Genomic DNA, 12346 nt, shown 5'->3' with positions numbered 1-12346 from the left:
TTAGTTTCCAAGTACCAGACAAGCCGAGAATTGATCATTAGTTCCATTGTTTTGCACACGCAACTTGTGAGTGCAATTGGTTGATAGCTGTTAGGATCTGCGCTATCTTTACCGGGTTTGGGAACTGGTATTACTGTTGCCTCTTTCCAGATTTTAGGTACATTACCAATAATCCATAAATTGTTGAAAATTTCCAGAAGAGCTGTTAATGAAGGTTCTGGGAGGTGTTTCAAAAACTGGTAATGTATTTCGTCAGGCCCAGTGGATGCATCGTGGGCCTTATTCAGAGATTCCTTCAGCTCATACAGTGTAAACGGTTGATTATAACTTTCTGAGTTATTCGATGTGAATTTCAACCGTGTCTTTTCTTTGTGAGTTTTTAATCTTCTGAATGCTTCTGAGTAATTAGAGGGCGAGGAATTTTTTGAGAAGCTATCAGCAAGTATGTTAACAATGTCATGTTTGGAATTGATTGTCTTGTTGTTTACTTTGAGATGTCGAAAGGAATTGTATTTCCTATTTCCATTTATTTTGCGGATCGTGTCCCAAACTTTCTTTATAGAGGAACGAGAGTTTAGAGTTGAAACATATTTTTTCCATGACGTTCTTTTACTTTATTTAATCGTGCGGCGGGCATTGGCCCGAACAATACGGTACTTAGTTAAATTTTCGGGCGTTGGACGATTATTAAAATTTTTCAGTGCTTCTCGGCGTTGTCTAATGGCCTCTTTACATTCTTTTGTGAACCATGGTTTTGAGAGTTTTTTACCCTTTGGTGAGGACTTGGGAATGGATTCTTCTGCAATGTCGATTAAGACAGTATCCCTGTTAAGTCTAGTTGTACAAAGTGTTTCAAATTTGGCCCAGTCGGCCTTCTTTAAATTCCAATGTGGAACTGCTTCGTCAATTGTAACGTTGGTATTGTTAAGAGAGATTGGAAAGTGATCACTGCTGTGAAGGTCATCAGCGACCTTCCATTCATAGTCCAAAAGCAGCGATGGGGTACAAATTGTCAAATCAATACACGTGCATGTACCTGTTCCTGGGTGTAAATATGTCGGTGATTTGGTATTATATAGACACAAATCGTGTCTGGAAATGAAGTCGTCTATTTTGTGACCTCTGTCACTTATGTGATTTGAACCCCATAAAATGTTATGGGCATTAAAATCCCCGAGTAGAACAAAGGGTGCTGAGAGTTGTTGAACAAGGTTGTCTAATTCATTTGTTACTAGGTTGGTGTTTGCAGGTATGTAGATAGAACAAAAGGTAATTACCCGATGCAGAGTGACGCTCACAGCAATGGCTTGTAAATTTGTGTTTAGAGGGATGACGCTATGAGGGATCTGTTGTTCACAATAACAGAGACTCCTCCTGAGGCCCTGTCAACATTATTTGAGTAGTTGTTAAACAGGGAGTAGTTTTTAAGTGTGATGTTATCCGTATTTTTTAAAAATGTTTCCTGAAGACACAGTACAGCAGGATCATGTTCGTTTAAAAGCAGAAGAATATCATGGTAGTTGGCTTTAAGTCCTCTACAGTTCCATTGTAAGATGGTGTTCTTCATTACAACTTTATGTTAAAGATTCTGGAGCTAAGTTAGATCTTTCGCGGAGGCAATCTGTTTGGTTATTTCTCTGGAGTAAGTACGGGGGTGTATTTTTTGTTGTTAGGTCTGGAGCCACCTTGAGGACATGGAGCAGATTCTTCTGCATCCATATCCTCTAAGTCTCCAAACCTATTGTGCAGCTTTATGGGGTCATCAGACCCCTTTTGCTGCCTATTTGTTTGCAACCTTTTCTAACTGTTTGGTGATCTTGATGGTGGAGTATTTTCGAATGTTGTTTGCGTCGATGTTGAATTTTTCTGGGGTTTGTAGTGCGGGATGTTTGAGTCGGAATGATATTCAGGTTGGTTTGTTTGAGTTTGGGCGTCTTTGGTTGCTTTTTGGCTGCTTTTCACTACTGTTGAGAAGGATGGGCCTGGAAGTGATTTTCTAGTTTGTACAAGCTTCCTAGCCTCTGGATAGGGGATGTTGGACGTGTATTTAACCCTCTGGATTTCCTTCTCCTGTTTCCATGTGTCACATTCTTTTGAATTAGCATGGTGTTCCTTGCCGCAGTTTACGCAATGTGGACTGGTTTTACACTCGGATTCCCGGTGAGAGGGGTCTCCACATCGGCCACATATTTGGCTTCTGGAGCATCGGTCTTCATGATAACCGTATTTTTGACATTTGTAGCATCGGAGGGTATTGGGTATGTATATCTCAACCTTAACTTGTAGGAAGCCAACTTTGACAACTTTAGGTACCGTTGGTTTGTTAAAGGTGAGAATAATGGTGTTGGTGTCCTGCAGATTGTTGTTTCGTTTGATACGAATTCTACGGACTGCAATGACACCTTCATTTTTCATGCCCTCGACGATTTCTTTGTCGCCGACTCCAGCTAGGTCATGGCAACGAATGACGCCTTTTGATGTATTAAGTGATGTGTGTGCGAAACAAGTTACTGGAATATCATGAATTATCTTAATTTTTTGGATGTTCTCAGTATGTGCTTTACGTTCGCACTCCACAAGCAGACCACCTGATCTTAGCTTTTTAACGCTTTTGGGTTTGCCGACTAATCCAAGTATAGTCTTTTCGACTATAAATGGCGATAGTGCGGCTAGGGATTTCGTTTCGTCTTTTGCTTGGATGACCATGAAGCGAGGAAAGAATTCCACACAACATGGTTCATCATCTGAATCAGTTCCAGTTTTGGTTCGTTTGTTTTGATTTTTTTGATTCTCCATCTTGGCTTGAATAAAACTTCAGCACCCGTGCTCCCCACCCACCAAGGAGTCCAACAAGGGGACACTTTTCAAGTGCCAGGGATACACAGATGCCATACTATGTTGATAAAATTACCTTTAACTGACCCTGAAGTCGCCAATTTCTAAGGTCGGTAAAATTACCCCCCCCCCCCCATTGACCCGTTAAGCCACCGCCTTCTAGGAAGCCTTCTAAGACTTGGAAAAGGGAAAGATAAAGGAATAGAATATAGGGGCAACGGTGGTATCAAGAGAGACACAAGGAGACAGATAAAGAAGGTGAGAGAGTAAATAAAGACTTCCTAGGGCTCGGCGTGACCAGCCGATTTGTCGGAACCGGGCCCATCCCGACCACCCGTCTAAGAGAAGCAGAGGTCAAAGTAGTGTATTGCATGGAAAGCCTCTGCTCAACTACCAGGATCCTTTCCTCCTCCGACACGGGACGCAACCCACGGCAAACAGGTTGCCTCTACTTAGTCGCCTTTTACGACACGTAGCGAGGCACGTCGGGCCAATTCTACAACCCCGGACCCGCAGGGGGATTCCGCCAAAGAAACTCGGCCAGTTAACACCTGACATTCCTCTACCGTATATGAAAAGTTTAATTACCATGATTAGATTGCAAGGAATAAAACAAAATATACCACGCAGTATATGTGGCCCTAAAGAACTAATTCTGAATAAATATTTTATTCAGCAAACAGTGTTACATGCATTAAGACTTAAACCTAAGGAAATAAGGTGGGGCATAAGACTTGAGAAAAACAGTTGCCACATGTACGGTAACTTGTGACTGCAGATTTGAACTGTTAAAATGAAGTCCACGGTATCGTAAGTAACAACAAAATAGGCATTGTTTATTTGGTAATCAACTGCTGCTGCTTACACATATACACACTGTCGAACATAGTTACGTTGAAGTATGTCCGAAGGGCAGTCCTTTTCACTAGATCAATGCAAGGATAAGGATTATGTTAATTAGTCACAACGGCTTTATTGTTTGGGTACTTAAATCAAAACTTTAGCTATTTTGCAATTTAGCCAGAACTGACCAGAAAATGCAAAAGGGGCTTGTCATGGGGGAATAATAAGGCGTATCACAGGGAGAAAAGGCACGTCAAATGGGCGGTCGCAGATTGGGGCAAGGGTGTGTGTATGTCAATAGTCCCCCCAGTTCTATTGTCAGACAGTTAATGTGAAACTTTGACCTCTTTTCTTTTAATCGCTGCTTTTTAAACTGCCAAAGGAATAGTTTTATATCAGTTCCAATTATTACAGATTACCGTGTATGCATACTACATGTATACAATGCATTTTTTTTAATAAAAAAATTGTTTTTATAAGATTACTGAAAATTGTGTTTTCTCTAAACACAACAGGTTTAGAATCTTATTTTTTAGCAAACCTTCCATTTGATTAAAATCAAATCTAAATTTCACCTAGACAGTGGTGATTTGATTTAGATTGTGCCGTGTTAAGGCATGTGTGTCAACATCTTGAAAATACATTTACTCATTTCACCAGCGCGATCAAAGTTTCCTCAGACAAACAATTTTTGTTTCGACAAGCCTGACGGGCATCTCACTTTGAATACAGGATGAGCCGGAACTAGAACCAGAAGGGGCCCAGGGTTTCGGGCTATCAGATTTGTTTTTATCACTGCTGTTTTAGATAAAAGATATGTGGACTGATTGTTGCATTTTGTGGTCACTTACTCGTCCTTCTGCCTATTTTCGTAACTCACAGGTTTAACACTTTTCCCAGGATTTAAAATGTCCTAAGGTATGTCTGGAACAGCGCCAACTTTTAGTCTAGGCCTAGCATTTGCGTATCTTTGAGCTGCCATTTTTTCATGATCCCTCTCGTAACATTCGTTTGAGAAATGTAACAAGCACATAGTGCTATATGGTGTTGCTTTGAAATCGACTCGTTTGTAATAATGTACCCATTCTTTCATTATTCCTTTATCTTTCGGAAAAGATTTTATTTTTTATTTTATGTCCACATGCTTTGCTTAATGTTCTATTACACACGTAAGCAACGCAAAACGGTATTGTCTTTTACTCTGGCAACTTCCACTTGTGCTGCTGGAGTCGCTACTATGACGTCACATCCCGAAAGTAACCGAATAGGCGCGGAAATTTTGCATACGAGGTCACGGAAATTCAGCTCCTAGAAGATAGGCCAATATTTAAATATTGGCATTACGGTCGCAGATGATACTTTAGAATAAGGTTTTCTGCTATAGTACTTTTATTATTATTCTACATTTCCATTGGTTTCTGGTCTCCTTTATTTTTTTTTTTTTTTTTACACTCTTCGTTGTGCCGACTAGACCAAGTATAGCCTTTTCGACTATAAACGGTGATACTGTGGCAAGCGGTCTTGCAGTGTCGTTTGATGCAATGTCCTTGAAGTGTGGAAACGACTCCACGCTAAGTTGTCTTGAGAATCCGATTAGGTTTGGCTCTCTTCAGTGCACTTTTTAAATTCTCCATTATCTTTTATTGTTTATTAATGACACATGCTCACCCACCACGGAGTCCTAAAAAGGGACACTTTTTCGTGTTAAAGATACACAGTTGGTATATAAATTAGGTAAAGATACCTATCCGTAGACCCGTTCAGCCAGCGCCTTCTAAGAAGTCTTTTGAGAGAAGGAAAATGAAAACAAAATAAATACATTGTTGGAGCAGAGGTGGTGTGAAGAGATAAACAAAGAACAAAATATAGAGACAAAGTGAAAGGTAAAGTAAAACCTCCAAGGACTCGATGTGTTCAGCCGATTTATCGAGACCGGGCCCACCCAACCACCCGTCTCGAAGAAGTACAGGCGGAAATAGTGTGTTCTATCCCTTTTATTCTGCGTCACGGTTCGCTACCCACGGGTGCCTCTACTCCTTCGCCGCCCTACGACATGCAGCAAGGACGTTGTTTGGATTTTTTATTGGAATTACAAAGTGTTCATAGGCGGACTGGGCTAAAGCAACATTTGGGATTATTGTGAATTTCATTTAAAGCAGTATTGGCTAATGCCAGTGTGATACATCAAGCCTGTAAACATTTCATCATATTAAATGATATATATTATCACCGCCAAAACCTGTAATTAATTCGGAACACTCTATTCTTTTGGACTTGTGATATAGCATTGTTTGAGTTATTTTGGATTTATTTCATAATATTGTTAAGCTTCTGTTAATAATTCAGTTTATAACTTAGATAATTCAATTTGTTTTTATGTTTTACAAAATTTGTTGGGCTTATTTCTTTATGTAACTTAGTTTCAGACTATGTAGTCGTAACATACGCCTTTCAAATCTGATTAAAATATTTTCTTTAGGAATTATACAAAAGGATTACAGAAAAACTGAGTGGAGAGTTGAATGTAAATATTGTATTCTACGTAGAAGCACAACGATAAAGGTACATTTTTCCACATCATGTTGATTTCATTCCTCTGAAACTATAATTTTCTTCGTGCAACATATTTGTAAAAATATATTCCTTTTCTTGCCTGATGGACTATTTAATTATTTAATGGGAAGGTCCATAATAACTCGTGTCAAATATTTATTGCATGCCTGTTGCATTTCTTTTCAATTCAGGTTAATACATTGTTGTAATAAAATTGCTAAATATATTCATGAACATATTTTGAATGTATATTCATTTTAAAGATGACTACTGAAATTTTTATCGTACTATTTCTTTCTCAACTTTCCTTAAATTGCTCACTTTGACATGATGCTTTCTTATTGAACTGATATCCTTTTGTTAACTGGACCGAGATTACAATGAAGCAACATTAAAATAAAATCATACGATTCAATGTAAATCTCTGTAAGAGGTCAACTAAGAGGCCATGACTTCTCGTATATAACCAAAATTTATTCTAATGAACAGTTATGTCAGACTATCTGTGGAAGTAATGAAATAAGTATAACTGGTACTTACCGTGGAGGAAATGTTCGAAATTTAATTGAAATTTACTTTTCCGTTTTAAGAATATTAAGTTTGTTTCAAGGTCCTGGAGGTTTACCAAGTATTTTTAATATCTAGCTCAGAGAGCAAGCAGAAACAGCTGTTGAAGCATGCAAAAAAATCCCATTTGCTCTTCGTAATGCCTTAAAAGCAGAACTTAAGAAAATGGAAATTTTACATGTAATGAAGTAAGTGGAAAACTGCAGGTTATCTCTATTGTAGTTATTTACGGTTCATTTAGAGATTCAGGGATTCAGCCAATGTGGGTATGTGTGAAAGCTTGCCAGTATTTAGAGATTTAGAGATTCACTCAATGTGGGTATGTGAGAAAGCTTGCCAGTAGCTTCTCGTGGGTCGGTGGTTCTTTCTGGGGTTTTCCCGGGTTCTTCCTCCACCAGTAATACTGGCCGCCATGTATAGCCTATCGTGTGCTGAAAAATGGCGTTAAACCCTACAACAACAACATATATATATATATATATATATATATATATATATATATATATATATATATATATATATATATATATATCTTGGGTTTGTTTTCATACCTGTCATGTCTGTTAAATCGTTAAAATCAAGACTATGCGGTTCGAGCTCTGTCGGTTATACTTGTAGCAAAGCTTTACAAAATTATGGTGGGTAGTTTCATAATGTAAACACCTTTCTGTAAGAATCGTAAATTATTACATTATTTGTGGTTGTTAGACGGACGTAGAGTGGGTTTACATTGGAGAAGCACGAATTATCTGGGATATAATCTATGGGGATATAAAGTACAATCTGAAAATAAAGGCGCTATAGCAGCTCAATCATTTCGGTCCATACCGATTAAACTGCCACTTCAGCAATGGGACGATATTAACACTTTTCATACAACTCGATCAGCGTTTTGTAAATGATGCTAGTTTTTTTTCTTTCTTCTCTCTCCGTTTTCTTAGAGAGTTCGACAGAGACCTAATGCGGGTAGAATAAAATCCGAGTTTGGATTTGGGTCTCTTATTGGCATCTACAGCCATTTGCGGGACTCGAAAGCCGACTGAATTATCGTTATTTGATAGTGATTTTATGAAGGAGTGGTTTTGGTGTCCCATATGAGTTACTGATACCTGGTCGGCAATGGCGCTTGTACCTTTTACCGTTGTGAAACCTCACGCAGTGATGTCAGTTTCTAAAAATAACCTTTTAGACACGGATAACCGGTGTAATGGCATTCAGTGTTCTTTTCCGTGATATTGTTCGTACTATTGTTCTTACTGAAAACTCCCCCTGCGGGTCCGGGGTTGTAGAATTGGCCCGACGTGCCTCTCTACGTGTCGTAAAAGGCGACTAAGTAGAGGCAACCTGTTTGCCGTGGGTTGCGTACCGTGTCGGGGGAGGAAAGGATCCTGGTAGTTGAGCAGAGGCTTTCCATGCAATACACTACTTTGGCCTCTACTTCTCTTAGACGGGTGGTCGGGATGGGCCCGGTTCCGACAAATCGGCTGGTCACGCCGAGCCCTAGGAAGTCTTTATTTACTCTCTCACCTTCTTTATATGTCTCCTTGTATCTCTCTTGATACTACCGTTGCTCCTATATTCTATTCCTTTATCTTTCCCTTTAACAAGTCTTAGAAGACTTCCTAGAAGGAGGTGGCTTAACGGGTCAATCGGGCGGTAATTTTACCGACCTTAGAAATTGGCGACTTCAGGGTCAATCAAAGGTAATTTTATCAACTGAGTATGGCATCTGTGTATCCCTGACACTTGAAGTGTCCCCTTGGTGGGCGAGGAGCACGGGTGCTGAATTTTTAATCTAGCCAAAATGGATATTTCCAAAAAAAATCAAAATAAATGTACGAAAACTTTATCTGACTCGGACGACGATCCATGTAGTGTAGACTCATTTCCACGCCTCATGGTAATACAATCTAAAGATGCCGCAAAATCCCTTGCTTCACTCTCTCCGTTTGTGATAGAGAAAACAATTACAGGATTGATTGGTGCGCCAAAGAGCGTCAAAAAAATGAAATCGGGTTGCTTTCTCGTGGAATGTGAGCGACGAGGTCAGACGGACAATATCAAGAAAATAAAATCTTTCTTCGATATTCCAGTGACCTCATTCGCTCACACCACACTGAATACGTCCAAAGGCGTGATTCGCTGTCGTGACTTGGCTGGAGTCACCGACGCTGATATCATCGAAGGAATGAAAGGTGAAGGTGTCACTGCAGTCCGACGAATACGTATTAAACGTAATAACAATCTGCAGGACACCAACACCATTGTACTCACCTTCAACAGGCCAACTGTACCCATCGTGGTAAAAGTTGGCTTTTTGCAAGTAAAGGTAGAGGTTTACATTCCCAACCCCCTTCGGTGTTATAAGTGTCAAAAATACGGCCACCATGAAGACCGCTGCTCCAAGAGCCAAATATGTGTTCGATGCGGAGACAATGCTCATCAGGAATCTGATTGTAAAGCTACTCCGCATTGTGTCAACTGTGGAAAAGAGCACCACGCAAATTCTAAGGATTGCGATACCTGGAAACAGGAGAAAGAAATTCAGAGGGTAAAATACACAAATAATATTCCCTATCCAGAAGCCAGAAAACTTGCACAGGCAAAAACAGCCCATTCTGGCCCATCCTTCTCCACCGTAGTGAAAAACAATCCTAGAACAACGAAGGACGCTCAAACACAATCAGAAACGCCCGATTCAACACGAAGCTCAAACATCCCTCATTACCAATCATAGAAAAACACGGCATCTACACAAACTACATTCAATATCCAATCACCGAAAAGTCAAAAAAAGTTTCACGGAAACAGACAACAAAATGGGTCAGATGACCCCATCAAACTCTATACCAGGTTTGGAGACTTGGAGGACTTGCATGCTAAAGAATCTGCTCCATGTCCTCAAGGTAGCTCCAGACCTAACAACAAAAAATTCACCCCCGTACTTCCTCCAGACAAATAACCAAACAAATTTCCTCTGCGAAATGTCTAACCTAGCTTTTCAAGCTTTAATTTAAATTTATAATGAAAAACACTATCATACAATGGAATTGTCGAGGACTTAAAGCAAATTACAATGATATTCTCCTGCTTTTAAACGTTTTAAACGAACATGATCCTGCGGTACTACGCATTCAAGAAACATTTTTAAAAAATACGGATAACATCACACTTAAAAACTACTCCCTCTTTAACAACTACTCTCCAAATGTTGATAGAGCCTCAGGAGGAGTCTCTGTTATTGTGAACAACAGAGCGCCTCATAGCTTCATTCATTTAAACACCAGTTTACAAGCCATTGCTAGTGGCCCAGTGGTCTAAAGCGCTCTCCGTTACGGATCACTGCCATCTCACCTCTGTCTGCGGCGGTTCGAGTCTAGGATTCAGCCAATCTGGGTATGTGAGAAAGCTTGCCAGTAGCTTCTCGTGGGTCGGTGGTTCTTTCCGGGGTTTTCCCGGGTTCTTCCTCCACCATTAATACTGGCCGCCATGTATAGCCTATCGTGTGCTGAAAAATGGCGTTAAGCCTCAAAACAACAACAACAACAAGAAGCCATTGCTGTAAGCGTCACCCTACATCGAGTGATTACATTTTGCTCTATTTACTTACCACCAAACACTAACCTAATACCAAACGAACTCGACAATCTTGTTCAACAGCTTCCCGCACCCTTTGTTTTACTCGGGGATTTTAATGCCCATAACATTTTATGGGGATCAAATCATATAAGTGACAGGGGTCACAAAGTTGAAGACTTTATTTCTAGACATGATCTGTGTTTATATAACTCCAAAACACCTACATATTTACACCCAGGCACGGGTACATACACATGCATCGATTTGACAATTTGTTCTCCTTCGCTGCTTTTGGACTATGAATGGAAGGTCGCTGATGACCTTCACAGCAGCGATCACTTCCCAGTCTCCCTTGTAAATCATAACTCTACAATTGATGAAGTAATTCCACAATGGAATTTAAAGAAGGCCGACTGGGCCAAATTCGAAACACTCTGTAAAACCAGGCTGAATGAGGATACAGTTTTCAATGTTAACGACCCCATTCAGCATTTTACATCTATTTTAACCGACATTGCAGAAGAATCTATCCCCAAGTCCTCAGCAAACTGTAAAAGAACCCTAAAACCTTGGCTCACTAAGGAATGTAAGGAAGCCATACGGCAACGCCGAGAAGCCTTGAAAAAATTTAACAATCATCCGACGCCCGAGAATTTAAGTAAATATCGTATTCTCCGGGCCAAAGCTCGCCGCACAATCAAAGAAAGTAAACGAGCATCATGGATGAAATATGTTTACTCTTTAAACTCTCGTTCCTCAATTAAGAAAGTTTGGGACACGATCCGAAAAATAAACGGAAAGAGAAAACACAATTCTTTCCGACATCTAAAAGTGAACAATAACAATCTTAGCTCAAAACGTGACATAGCAAATGTTCTTGCTGATACATTCTCTAAAAATTCGTCATCATCTAATTATTCCGAAGCCTTCCAAAAATTGAAAACTCAAAAAGAAAAGTCACGTTTAAAATTCACATCCAACAACTCGGAAAGCTACAACCAGCTGTTTTCACTATCAGAACTTATGGAGGCTTTAGACAAGGCCCATGATACTTCCGCTGGGCCTGACAAAATACATTACCAGTTTTTAAAACATCTTCCAGAATCATCTTTAACATCTCTTTTAAAACTCTTCAATGATTTATGGATTACTGGTAACCTACCTAAAATATGGAAAGAAGCAACAGTAATACCAGTTCCCAAACCCGGTAAAGATAGTGAAGATCCTACCAACTATCGACCTATTGCACTCACAAGCTGCATGTGCAAAACAATGGAACGAATGATCAATTCTCGGCTTGTATGGTACCTGGAAACTAACAATTTAATATCTCCTTTCCAAAGTGGCTTTCGTTATGGACGGAGCACCAACGATCATCTGGTTAGACTAGAAACATTCATTCGTGATGCATTTATCAAGAAAGAACATTTAGTAGCGGTTTTCTTTGATTTAGAAAAGGCCTATGACACAACATGGAAGTACGGGATACTAAAAGACCTGCACGATCTAGGTCTAAAAGGCCGTCTGCCCTCTTTCATATCCAACTTCCTCTCCGACAGAGAATTCAAGGTACGAGTGGGCTCTACTCTCTCAGATTTGCACGAGCAAGAGACGGGTGTGCCCCAGGGCAGTATTTTATCTGTGACACTTTTCAATATCAAAATTAATAACATCACCAAGTGTTTGACTCCTGGTGTGGATTGCTCACTATATGTTGATGATTTTCTCATATGTTATCGGTCAAAGCACATGCATACAATTGAAAGACAACTACAGCAAAATATCAACAAGATTCAAAATTGGGCTAGTACGAACGGTTTCAAATTCTCGAAATCAAAAACGGTATGTATGCATTTCTGTCAATTACGACGACACCACGATGAACCTAAACTCACGCTGGACGGAACACCTATTCCAGTTGTTGAGGAAACAAAATTTTTGGGTATTATCTTTGACAGAAAACTGACCT

The sequence above is a fragment of the Sinohyriopsis cumingii genome, chromosome 8 (genome assembly GCF_028554795.1).
Source record: "Sinohyriopsis cumingii isolate HCF-2022 chromosome 8, ASM2855479v2, whole genome shotgun sequence".
Classification (NCBI taxonomy): Eukaryota; Metazoa; Mollusca; class Bivalvia; order Unionida; family Unionidae; genus Sinohyriopsis; species Sinohyriopsis cumingii.
This window is presented reverse-complemented; position numbering follows the sequence as displayed.